Source organism: Adiantum capillus-veneris, chromosome 13 (assembly GCF_014529385.1).
Source record: "Adiantum capillus-veneris isolate H3 chromosome 13, ASM1452938v2, whole genome shotgun sequence".
Lineage (NCBI taxonomy): Eukaryota > Viridiplantae > Streptophyta > Polypodiopsida > Polypodiales > Pteridaceae > Adiantum > Adiantum capillus-veneris.
This window is the reverse complement of record NC_140943.1, coordinates 49,604,939-49,618,261: the sequence shown is the minus strand read 5'-3', so window position 1 is coordinate 49,618,261 and position 13,323 is coordinate 49,604,939. Positions and strand designations below refer to the sequence as shown.

At 39.0% G+C, this 13,323-nt stretch overlaps 1 pseudogene; it reads left to right on the top strand.

The window, feature by feature from the left end:
• Positions 1–11,328: 11,328 nt before the first annotated feature.
• LOC147443960 (LOB domain-containing protein 25 pseudogene) lies at positions 11,329–12,341 on the top strand (annotated as a pseudogene).
• The last annotated feature ends 982 nt before the right edge of the window (positions 12,342–13,323 follow it).

The following is a 13,323-nucleotide window of genomic DNA, read 5'->3' as shown; positions in this document are numbered from 1 at the left end:
AAGAGAGAAGAGAAGGGAATCTTGCAAGTGAATGGCCTAAAATCATAGTCCCAAACTCCATGGCACCCCTCCTTGTGGAGTTTGGTATTTAATTTATTATTTGAGTTTTGGGTGGAGGCCCCTCTTTTACAACTAGTCCACTTTAGTACTTGAGTGGAGCTCATCACTTATTGCATGTCCCCTAAGGGTGAGTTCTCACCAAAGCTATTTATAAGCATCCATAGTGGCTTATTTCATAAAAAGCTTAAAATACTGTGCAAGTGTGAAATGACCGAGAGGATTATAATTTGTCGGCGCCTCCTTTTCAACTCCCAAAATTTCAATCTACAAATCATCAACAACTCACTATTAGTAAAATCAAATAGATAGCACATGATTAACCATTAAGTGAGCTATCCCAATTGTAGTTAACCACAATAGGAGGGTGTTCAATCTTGTAACAACTCTCCCACCACGGATATCAACTATCCTCAATTGCTCAATAAAGAATCAACTGGACCGTGAGTGATGTAAAGTGTGGAGAAGGTCTGGGAAGTTGTGGAAAAACTTTTCAGGCATCCATTTGGCATCCTCTCTAGGGTGGCTTTTGAAAGTCAAAAGATATGGGTTATCAAACCATTTGCGTGTGGTGGTGGCCTTGTGTTCAACTATTTGTACATGGATGAGTTGTTCTTCTAGATCCACAAGTGAAGGTGGATCCTCATAAATGTGATGTGTAGGTAGGGGTCCTATGAAAGGTCTTAAAAGACTAATGTGCAATGCATTATGAATGTGTCAATGTGAAGGTAAGTCTAAACAAAATGAAACATCATCGATCACAAAAAAAAATTTAAATGGACCATAAAATGAGGAGCAAGTTTAACAAAAACATTAGTATCAACACTTTTGATCCTTCGTTTTTCAATGCAAAGCATAACATAACCACTTCCTTAAACTGGTGTGCCTTGCGGTGCTTGTTAGCATGCTTAGTGTAAAGTTCCTGTGAATGTTTAATGGCATAATGCACACTTGCATAAACATCATAAAAATTAGTAGTAAATCATCAACGACACGCACAACATTAGAAAGATGTGAAGCAAGAGTAGGAAGAGAACGACCATACACAATTTCAAATGGAGATTTACCTGTGGCAGTGTGAGTGGTGTTGCTGTATGCAGATTATAGAAAATGTAGCTAGTCATTTCATTTCTTGGATTGAGAAGAAACATAAGCTTTTAGCATGTCAATGATAATGCGATTAGTGACTTCTATTTGACCATTAGGTTCAAGATGGAATACATAAGTAAAATCAAGTGTAGTTCTAAGATTTTCAAAAATAGTAGTCCAAAAAGCACCACAAAATTTAAAATTTGGATCAAATATTATGACTTTAGGCAAATCATGATGTGGAAATATAACTTTAAGAAATATAAGTGCAGCTTGATGTGTTGTGAGTGTTTTCTTACAAGGAATGAAGTATGTCTGTTCAAAAAAACGGTCAATTATAGTCTAAATCATATTATGCTTGTGAACAGTGAGTGGAAAGCCAGTAACAGAATCCATTAAAATATGTTCCCAAGGTTTTCCAAGAATGGGGAGAGGGTGTAAAAGTCCCAACTTCTTACATGTTGCTGCTTTGAACTTTTGCCAAATCAAACAAGTTGAAACATACTGTTTAACGTCACTTTTCATAGCAAGCCAATAGAAATCACGACATAAGTTTTAAAAAGTAGCAACAAATCCTCTATGTCCATCATATGGGAATTTGTGCAATTCTTCAATGATCAATGTACAAAAAGGTCTAGTTACACACAATTTTTTTTTAAAAATAAAGTAAGTTTTCTTGAATAGTGTATTCCAAAAATGTGTGCAACAAAATTGTCAATCATATGCAACCATGTGTTTTGAAATCATCATATTGTGCATAAGTGTCAGACATAGAATCAAATGAAGTACCCGTAATGGTTGATAGATTATTAAGAGAGGGTCTTCAACTCAAAGCACCAGCTACAACATTTTCCTTACCAGGTTGGTATTGAATGTTGGGTCGAATGAAGGCATCCCACTTAATATTGAGATAGTAAGTACTTGATACTTTGTTGATCAGTTTTGATGATTAAATCAACAGTCACTAAATAGTGTTTCCAAATTTTCAAGGCATGTACAACAACAATGAACTATTTTTCATATTTACTAAATTTTGCTTCAGATAGTTTAAACTACAACTTTCAAATGCAAGTGTATGGTTACCTTGCACAAGGACTGAACTGATACCTTTTCCAATAGCATCATTGACTACCACAAAGAATGGTCTATCAAAATCAAGCAATTGTAGTACATGTGCATTAATCAAAGCATTCTTGAGTGCATTAAAGGAACTTTCTTGCAAGTCAGACCATGTATAAGGAGAGTTTTTCCTTAACAAGAGAGTGAGGTAATGAGATTTGTAAGCAAAGTTACGTACAAACTTCCTGTAATAACTGCATAGACCAAGGAAAGAACGAAGTTCATGCAAAGTTTTGGTTCTAAGCCATGAATGACTAGCTTCAATTTTCTAGGAGTCTACATGTATTCCCTTGCCGATACAATGTGTGCCAAATATTCAATCTCAGATTGGAAAAATAAACTCTTTTCAGGATTCATATACAAGTGGTTGCGTGCAAGCATATCAAATACACGTGTTAATTTTTCTTTATGATCTTGTTCCGATTTACTGAATACAACGATGTTGTCAAAGAATACAATCACAAAACCTTGATGGTAAATTAAAATTCTATTCATCATGGCTGTGAATGTGGCTAGTGCATTTGCTAGACCAAATGGCATGACAAGAAATTCATAATGTCCCGTTTGCGTTTTGAAAGCAGTTTTGTAGACATCTTGGTCAAACATTTTGACTTGATAATACGCTAATTTGAGGTCAATTTTGCTAAAGATGTTTGCTCCTTTCAATTTGTCTAACAGACCATCCATTCTAGGAATAGGGAATCTATTCTTGATGGTGATCTTGTTTAAAGCCCTATAGTCGATACACATACGAAAGGTTCCATTTTTCTTCTTAACAAGAAGTACAAGAGCTCCGTATGGTGAAATACTAGGTCTTATAAGTCCTCGATCAAGCAAGTCAATGATTTGAGTTTGTGTCTTCCTGTTTGCAGTCGGATTTACACAGTAAGGTGCTCTACAAGGAGGTTCACTACCCAGTATAATATCTAGTTTATGGTCTTCTAGGCGGGAAGATGGAATTCCGGGTGGAAGGTCATGCATGAAACAATTATTAAATGGTGAGAGAAAATCATCATTGAGGAGTTATGTGAAGTTTCAATTTCAACAAAAAATTGATTTACCAACACGAGATATGTTTTCCCTTGTTTTCAAATTGCTCTTTTGGCATGAGTGTGAGAGAGAAGTGGAAAATTTTGATGTGCTAGTGTTGCTTGGATGGAGAAATTTTGATTGTTATGAGTGAGAGACATGGTACGTGTTTAAAAATTAATCAACGGATCAAATTCATGACGAAATGGAATTTTCAAAATCATGTGAAGATCATACAATGGTGCTACTAGAAATGTATGTGCTTGTGTAAATTCACCAATGCAAACTTCAATAGTGACTTAGGTCTTGCAATTAAAACACTGATTATCAAAAATATATTTGACTTTGTGAGGTGAAGAAGTTTCAGAGAGAGAGAGAGTTGTTGTGCCAATCATGCAGAAATTACATCATGTCTACCATCATCATCTAAAAGTATGGTGACACTTTCACCCTTGAATGTGCCTTGCACTTTAAACAAAGTGTCAGGAGATATAAGAGTACTTGAAGATGAGTTGTCATCGTGATCATACTCAGTATCATATCCCTCATTGTTATTGGCTTCCACTTCATTGTCATTGGGATTATCATCTTGCATGAGGTTAACTGTAGCACCGTTGGGACGGTTGTTGTTGAAAGGTCTTTGGTTTGGATTTTGGGTGACTCCATTAGATTGGCCATTGGGTTGGCCATTGCTCTAGCAAGACCATTTGGGAATTTATATGCATAGTGTCCATACTGGAAACATTTAAAACATTTCACCTTTTTGTTACCATTAGAGTTTTGAGAAGGACGTTGACTAGAAGAATTTTGGTTGCCTTGCTGCTATGTGTTTCTGTTGTTGCCATAAGGTTGAGAAGTCATAGCAGAGTTGTCAAATTTGCATCTCTTGAAAAAGGTACGGCTTTGATGTTTTTTTGTGTTGAAGTTAGGAGAGAAAGAAGCTCTCTTGTTACAGTTAGTGTTAACAGTTTGTTCAATGTGAGAAGGTTGTTGACTTTTCTTCTTCTCTGCATGAAGAGCCAAATTAATAGCCTTTGATAGTGAATCTAGTTCAAACATATCTACCTCAATACAAATTTGTAGTCCTAAGCTAGATATATACTTACGCTTCAATTTCCTACGACTGACATGTTCAATAGATTACAATTGAATTAAATATTCTAAAAAATGATCAGTGTAGCCTTGTACATCCTCATTTTGACCCTGTCAAATTAAATCCCACTAGCATCGTGCTTTTGCTTTATACTGTGTGGACAAAAATTGAGGTAAAAACAACTTTTTGAATGCATACCAGGTACGCGGTCTTTCACCATGCTGTTTGGTGGCATTCCACCACAATGCAGCACTGCTGTTAAGATGATTTGATGCACACTTTACCATTTCATGTTCAGGAAAATCTTCGTCATGAAAATGGTCATCTAACTGACTAACCCATGATAGAACCATGTTAGTATCTTTAGTACCATCAGAATCCTTGAAAGTGAAGGCTTTTCTGCTAATTTTGTCTTGCTTTGAAGTAGGTGCAGATTTGATGCGTGCAAAATGTACTAATTTATCTTCAAGTTCTTGCCTTTGCATGCATTCATAAGTGAGAGATTTTTGCAGATTAGCGAGGTGCTCAACAATCGTGGGCGGCTCTGGAAATTGTGCCATTATTGCATGTTTTTGTTTCTTATTTTATTTTTATTTTTAAATAAATGAAAGTAAGTATATATGTATATGATGATATGCAAGATAATATTAAAAAAATGAATAAAGGACTAAGCAAAAATAAATGGATACTTAGCTTGATGATGGCGGGTGACATCTACCAATCGAGAAATATGGTGCACCAAACTAGTTTTGGTTGAAAACGATGAACAATTGCGCGATTAGTTTGCTGAGCAATTGTATTTTCACAGGCGTCCACTCTCCCGTGTCCCCAAAGCAATGCCAATCAAGAAATTCAAAATCTTTTGGCTATGGTAATCTTAAGTACACCTTTGGTAGTCTGCAGTACGGTTTTAGATTTTTTATTTTGCCTCAAAAAAGAAGTGAAGCTTATTAACGGAAGTAATTGATGATGGCTTGTTCAAGCAGTTTTGGATTGGTTCTTAGGAGTTTCATGCTAGGTAAAATGTTATGTATGTGAATTGACCTTGGGTTAGGCAATGGCCTTAGCATTTGGTGGGCAGCCCAAGAGACTTTGAAGGTGGTTGTGAAGATTGTTGATGACGGGAAGCACTTTTTTTTTTCTTTTCTGATGGTGTTCGACCGCTAATGAATTGAGGGGGGGGGGGGGGGGGGGGGGGGTGTGAATGGGCTCTTAGTCATAAAGATTGTTGAGTTCGGCAACCGACCAATGCTTAAATAAGCACTTTTAGTTAATCTACATGTGAATGCATGGGTGAAAAATCTTGGCAGCGAGCAGAGTTGTGGGACGACATTGCCGTTGGAGATTTGGGGAGATGGCGTCTTGTACAGGCTGGCTTAGCCAAAGTGCAAGAAGGCAAAATTGCTCCAATTCCCAGGGCACCCCTACTGTGACTGATCTAGATGAATTTGGTGAAGGTCGACAACGTGAGCTTTTGCATGCAAGGGGTGTTTCCCATTGCGAGTTAGAAGAAGCAGTTATAGGGCAATTCCATGCTTCGTCTGCCTTCTTCTCGGAATTCTTCAAGAGTCTCCAATTCTCTTCTTCCACTTCCACTTCCACTTCCACTTCCTCCTCTTTTCATTAACGATGTCAAATATGGCCCTTCTAAACCTTCTTTAAAACTCTCCGATGTTGAGGCGTATTCACCACCTGTTTAGTTTTTCTTCAAGATCCTTGAAAGCTCACGTTTCTTTAATTCTCGCCCTTTCGTCTTCACAATCCAATAGTTTAGCCCTTGACTTTCAATTAGAAGCTTGACATACCAGGTTTTGACGGTCCAAAAGCATGATTAATTGGTTGAGTTATCGATTATTCACCAATTAAGCCTTGTTTTGCAAATTTGAGGTTGAAATTTCAAAAATCGATCCTTCAAATTTGAAATCAGGTGTTGGATTCCTCGATCCTGAGTGCTCTAATACCACTGTTGGGGGAGGGGGAGACCGGTTTTGTGGGACAATTCAACAATTCCTCTCATAGACATCACCATCAACATGTCACCTTCTCTCCCAAATCCAAGTACACACACACACACACACACACACACACACACTTATCTAGCTTACAATTCTTTGGCTAACCCTTTGGCTAATCCTTCGGTACCGAGGTTTTGTGGCTACCCTACCTACACACAGGCATAAATACATTCTTTATGGCTCAACTGCCGTAGATACATATAGCTCACGCTCTTACGTATGTGTGTCGATAACTTATTCAATTAAACGTATCCTCTTAGCCTCACCCACATGTTTTTTCTATCATCGCCATCAACTCCCTTGATGATTCATCTTTTCTGGATCTGGCAACAATCTACTCCTCTCCCTACTTGTGCTACTGGAGATGCATGTGCTAGGAAATAAAGGAGATCCTAGAAGTGTCAATAAATAGCTTACCTTCCACCTTTCATTAAAAGCCTTACATGTTGAACCACATCTCTAAGCACTATATCGAGCTGGTTCATCTCGCCAGTAGATAAGGGTTTCTCTTGCGTTTTCAAAACCAGTGATCCCCCTTTGCGCCCTAATCTTGGGCATCCCTCATCCTTCATCGCATCATCCTTTTGCGCTCCTTGGCCTTAGTGGAATCCTGTTCCTCCCTCATCTGGTACACAGGAGGTACGTAATGGCAAATTTTTAGACCTAGCTTTCTCTCTCTTGGTATTTCTTGCACACTCATACGATGGTTCTCTCACTCTCTATTCTCTCTCTCTCTCTCTATCTCTCTCTCTCTCTCTCTCTCTCTCTCTCTCACACACACACACACACACACACACACACACACACACACACACACACACACACACACACACACACACACACACACACACAGGCTCAATGATCAGATTTCTGTGGGGACGAGCTTGGCTACTGCAGGAAATGGCCTACCTTGACAAACTATTGGGGCTTGTGGAGGATTGTTAGCAACAAGCTAACACGGACACCATTTTACGGAGCTCTCTTTGTAAAACATTTATTATTTTGATAAATCGAGAATATTGTAACTCTTATTTTCTTGGATAAACTCTGTAATTAATGAGCCGGGGCTACAAGCTTCCAGATTGTATCAGCCAGTCATTACCTAGCTTTGGTAGAACTCCAGATTATTCGTTTTGACCACCCAAAAACCTTGGCTAAGGTATAAAAGCCAATTTTTGTAAGTTTTTATAAGTTTTTGGATAAGAAATACACAGCGTTGCAATGCCACAAACGTCAATTTTTGTAAGTTTTTTATAAGTTTTTGGATAAGAAATGCATAGTTCAAATAAAAAACTAAGCATAGGCAGGGTATTGGGGTATCATTGCTAAGCATTTAGATGCATTCTGGGTCAAAAACGACTAGGTCAAAAAATCCACAGTTGTTAATAATCGTGATTTTGGAACTTTACCTAAAGTGGGGTTTGAGAGCATAAGCATGTGTGCTTAGGGCTTATAAACTTGTCCTAGAAGTTTTGTTATGTTTGGATGTCATTTGATGCTGTAACGGATGTGGTTTTTTTGCCGATGAGCGATTGGCTTTTGGTGATTTCAGTCACTTGAGTGTAGCTTGAGTTAGAAGCGAGTTGTTAGTTGTTTTTTGAGAGATTGACAACCTCTTGTAGCCTCTATGCACTAGTTGAGTCAGCTTCGTCCCATGGTTTGACAAATTAAAATGCGACTACGTATGCACACACACTAACCACACACCTTGTAGAGAGAGATGAAGAGAAGGAAGGCATAGCCCTCACACACCATGGCCAATGGTGTGAATAGAATAGATTAACTCAAAAAAGGGATTAGGAGATCTATCATCACACTAATACAATCTCACTCCACATAATCAAACAAAGAAGACTAATAAGAAAGAAAGTGTAATTAATTGTTAGAAATCAAGAGCTACATGGACATGGAAGCCCATGAGCCTCATGACCATCCACTCTACAAAGAGGAGAACTCACCCAAGAATGACTTCTCATTAAGCATAGGGCTCTTTTATAGCTTTGGGCCTCAAACCTTTAACTATGGGATAAAGTTGAGCTCTTTAGCCTATACTTATACAACTTTGGACCTCCTAAATGAGCCCAAGGCCCTATAGAATGAAAAGGAAATATTGTGCACTATAGCACATCCACAGCTTGGTGCATAATTGGTGTGGCCTGTGTTAGCCGCTGCTAACATTCCCCCCTTCCTAATTTGGCACACGTCCTCATGTGCAGGTGAAGCAAGACACGGTGACATGGTAGAAAGCAAGTCCATGGAAGAAATGTTGAGTTTCAAAACATAAGAACAAGTAATGAACGTCAAAGGCCACCAAGAATGAATAAAACATGAAGCACAAATGAACAATCATGCAAAGTGATTTTTTGCTTCTAAAAGATGGGTCAATCATAGTCAAAAACTAAAAAACATAAAGCAAAAAAACACTCAAACTATCATGAAGATCAAACCACTTGAAATTTCAATTTTATGCATGAAACACAAGCAATCAATTATGATCCTAGGCAAGTTCATAAACCTACTAGCCTAAAAACTATGTGACCAGTCTTAATAAATCATTCAAGTCTAGCATGTCTATGGGCTATAAAAAAGCTCTTAATCTATTAGTACATTATCACAGCTTTTTTGAAGCTCATGGAAGTTTTGTCTTTGTCATTTCATTGAAAAAGGTAAAAACACATCAAAAGGCTACCACCCCAAGGCAAGTCTAGGTGCGACTCTCGGCTCCTTGAACCCTCAAGAAGGTGTTCCAAAAAGCCTACTAGCCTACCAAGGCGACGGTGAATCCCTATCAGCCTAGGGCATCGGTTTAGGGCCTTGACCAAGCGAGCCAAGGTGATTCCCCTCGCCTGCCAAGTGCCAATAAGGCGCTATGCCTCACATAGACACAACATAACATAGAAATTTTCTTTCCATGTGTCTAGTAGCATTTTCGCTACTTTTTATTGACACTTTTTTTCTTCTTTGATTCTTTTTTTAGCACTTTTTTATTTATTCCAATATGAGATGTTTATGGAAATTGGACTAAAGGACTAAAGCCTAATCATAGCCCTAGGTCATGTTAAAAATGAATGGAGTATTAAGACTATCACTAAGAGTTTAGGACTAATGAAAAATGAACCTACGTTAATCTAAGGTCAAGGCCAATTACCTATGATTAGCACACATAAAATCTAATTTTTTGATGAGTTAATTTTCACAAAGCAAAGTGTTGAAACTTTAGTATGCCTAGCTTTTGAACATGAAAAAACCATAGCTTAGAAGCAAAAATTACTTAAGCCAAGCATAGAGAATGGGAAGATGAACAAAAGAGCAAAATCATGGAAGAATTACACCTATTCATGCTCTTTTGAGCATCCTTGAGCAAGCATCCCTTGTGTAGAGAAGTCTCTTGATCTTTTTATTTGTAGCAGAAGCTTTTTGAAGCTAAGTGTAAACACAAGCTACAAAAGCCAATTATTGAAATCCAAAAGCACACAAGAAACATTAATGAAAACCTAACGCTAGGGTCTTGCATACCCGAATTCGCCAAAGGGAAAAAACCCAAGGGAAAAAAATGCCTTTGGTTAAGCACATGATGCTCTTTAGTAGCAAATTTATGCATACATAACAACAATGAGAGAAAATATGCTTCTACATAAGCAATTTTTACAATTTTTACAATCTCTCATGCATGATTCAAAGGTTTGATTAATTTCTAGCTCAATGAAATATGGAAAAACAAGCCAAGGGCTGAAACTAATGCAACTTTTGAATGAAATGAAGTGGCTCTCGATAGCCAAATTTTACAATTAAAAGATCCAAACAAGTTGGCTAAACACTAGCTCACATGAAATTTTTAATTTCTAGAGTAAATTATGAGCTAGAGATGACTGCAACTTGATGAAATGAAAATGAATGGCTCTCAATAGCCAGATTATGTACTTGAAAGCTCAAAAACGTTGGGTAAACACTAGCTCAATTGAAAAAATTTAACTTTGGACCAAGCTATGAGCTAGAATATATACAACTTTTAATCCAAACAATTGGAATGGCTCTAATTAGCCAAAGTTTGCAATACATTGCAATGATGACCCCTCCTTGGATCAATGAAAGTTCAACCTTGTCACAACTCTTCAAAAACAAAATCAATCATTAGTACTCTAAGCAAATAAACATCCAATACAAGCACTAAGACTCATTTTGCTCAATCACAACTCAAATCTTAATTCTTTCTCTTGACCAAAGAAGCGCCATTTTAGTGCTATGCAATGATTTTTTTTCATTCAAATCAAGCTCTCAATTGCAATAAGCAATACCAAGCCCAAATTTTAGTACATAGAATGTCTTGAAGAAGCATTATTGCATGTGCAATATTGTAGCTCTCAAAAGATGCCCAACATATCACAAAGAGTTTTTTTCATTTGGTGCAAAGAAAATCTTTTATTTATGCAATGAAGTTTATTGATGCATAGAAGTGTTTCAAAAAACCATCATGCACACACAATCAATGCTTTGCCTGCTTTCTCTCATGTAGCGAGTATGGCATACATAACAAAAGAGACTTGGATCGGCCACGCAAGGATATGATCAAGGTAAAACTTGTTACTATAGTGATGGCCATCCCTGATTCGATGAAGAGTTGGCTCTGAAGGAGCCATAAGGATCATACAAAACAACAAGGGAGAGAATGCCCCAAAATTTATCATTTTTATGTCACACACCGAGGCGGTTCTCATTTTTAGCATTCCCAAAAAAAATTAATTCCATTTGAAAGGCGAGCTGAGTTTTGGCTGCCAAAAAGCCTAATTGCTAAATCATATTTAAATCCTCCCTTTCAAGTCAAACCATGGGGTGAGAACCTATCCTTAAGATTTTTATTTTTTTTATTTTTGGCTTTTTGTGTTAAAAATTTTGTCGTCTTTTTAAAAAAAAATCTTTTCCTTATCGATGGCGTGCAGGGCCCTGGAGTGGAGACGAGTAGGTACTGAGCGAGACTTGTGGGTGCTGGCTGGGTGCGAGCATTTTGAGAAAATGGCGGCCTGTATGTGAACAGTGAACTTGATGGCGGCAGCTAGGGTATTTGGGAGCCACGATCCTGTGTGTGTGTGTGTTTGAGGCACGAGGCAAACACCCTGCCTCACAGGTAATGCTTCAAAAGTTCAGGTTTGAAGTCTCCCTTTGCAGATCCTTATACTTGATCTCATCTTTAGAAAGGCTTCATCAGCTTGTGCTTGCCTATATCATTATCATAGTAATTCTATAGCTCATCTAAGCTCCAAGAACACCAGCCATGGACTAGACAGTAGGCCAATATCTAGATGAGATTGCTCTCTCTCTCTCTCTCTCTCTCTCTCTCTCTCTCTCTCTCTCTCTCTCTCTCTCTCTCTCTCTCTCTCTCTCTCTCTCTCTCTCTCTCTCTCTCTCTCTCTCTCTCTCTCTCTCTCTCAACCGGTTCACTGTGCACCACATGCAAGTTTCTCAGACAAAAATGCACTGCAGAGTGCATATTTGCACCTTACTTCCCCTCAGAGGATCCCCAAAGGTTTTCCAATGTCCACAAGCTCTTTGGGGCCAGCAATGTGGGCAAGCTACTTATCGAGCTGCCACTGTGCGCGCACGAGGATGCAATAAATTCTCTGGCATATGAAGTTTATGCACGCATGAAGGACCCGGTCTATGGCTGTGTGGGTGCCATCTCTATCCTCCAATGCAGGGTAGCGCAATTGCAAGAGGAGCTTATCGCGGCGAGATCTGAGCTTTGCAGATTGAAGGCACAGGCTGGCAATGATCCTCTTGAACCTCAAAAATGCAGACTACCATCCGAGCATCTTCTTCCATCATATCATAGTCAGCTTTATCAACTGAGCTCTCCCTACATTACCAGCTTGATCCAACCAAAACAAGAAGCTGGTAATGTATTGCTACAGAGTGTGTATGTTTGTATTGAATTGGCAGTCTAGACCAACCATCGGAACAACAGTTGCTGCAGCCCACCAAGTGCCATGTGAGCAAGCGATTTTTATGTGTGAGGGCACTAGGTGTGTGCATTCCAGGTAATGGGATGGCAGTTGGCAGCAGGCATCCAAAGACGAATCATCACTTTGTATGGGGTCTACACCAAAAATAGAGTGTGTGTGTGTGTGGGTATTTTGAGCAAGGGGGGACCAGCGTTTAGAGAGAAAACGGGCGTGTTTGTGTGTGTGTATATGAAGGTGTGGGTTCATGAAGGCATTCTTTTTGGAATCTTTCTTGACTGCAGTCCAAGTCTGGAGACCACTCGTTGGCAGCTGGCAGCTAGCAGCTCACTTTTAGCTGCAGTAGAGATTGCGTAGATATTGTATGTGGGACCAGGAGTTAGTGCAAGCTGCGAGTGAGGACGCCACTAGAGTGTGCTTGTGTGTTGAAACTTGCGAGCACCGAGATAGGCAAGTGGTGTGTGTGTGTGTGTCATTTTGTCATTATGCGCTTAATCTGCAGGGGCCAGAGTAGCGTGTGTGTGCGTGTGGGGTTCGCTATAATCGGCAGCCGTAAATAGGCGCGCAAGTGCCCGAGAATAGAGGCAATTACTAGCGCATGCGCTAGAAGGGGCCAGTTTGTCCTCATTCAAAAAGAACCCGGTGGGCACGTTACATGTGTGTGTATGTGAGTTTCCTTTTTTTTTCTTCCTTGCTTAGAGTATGTTCTCATGGACAAAGGCATATAAGGCCATTCAAGAGAAAAGAATTGAGGGAGGTTGGGAGAGGATCTCAGGTCTAGTTTCCCTAGTTCTTACACTGATATCAGAGCTTAGGAGTCTCTCTTCCACTCTCTCTCTAGGCGTGGTCACTTTAGGTTCCTAAAAGCAAGGTCTTTAGGTGAGAACCGTGGCCTTTGTGAGGCTTTTCCAAAAATAGCATTTTTTCTTGCCAATTCGGGCAATCTTTCCCGTTTTGGAACCGACTG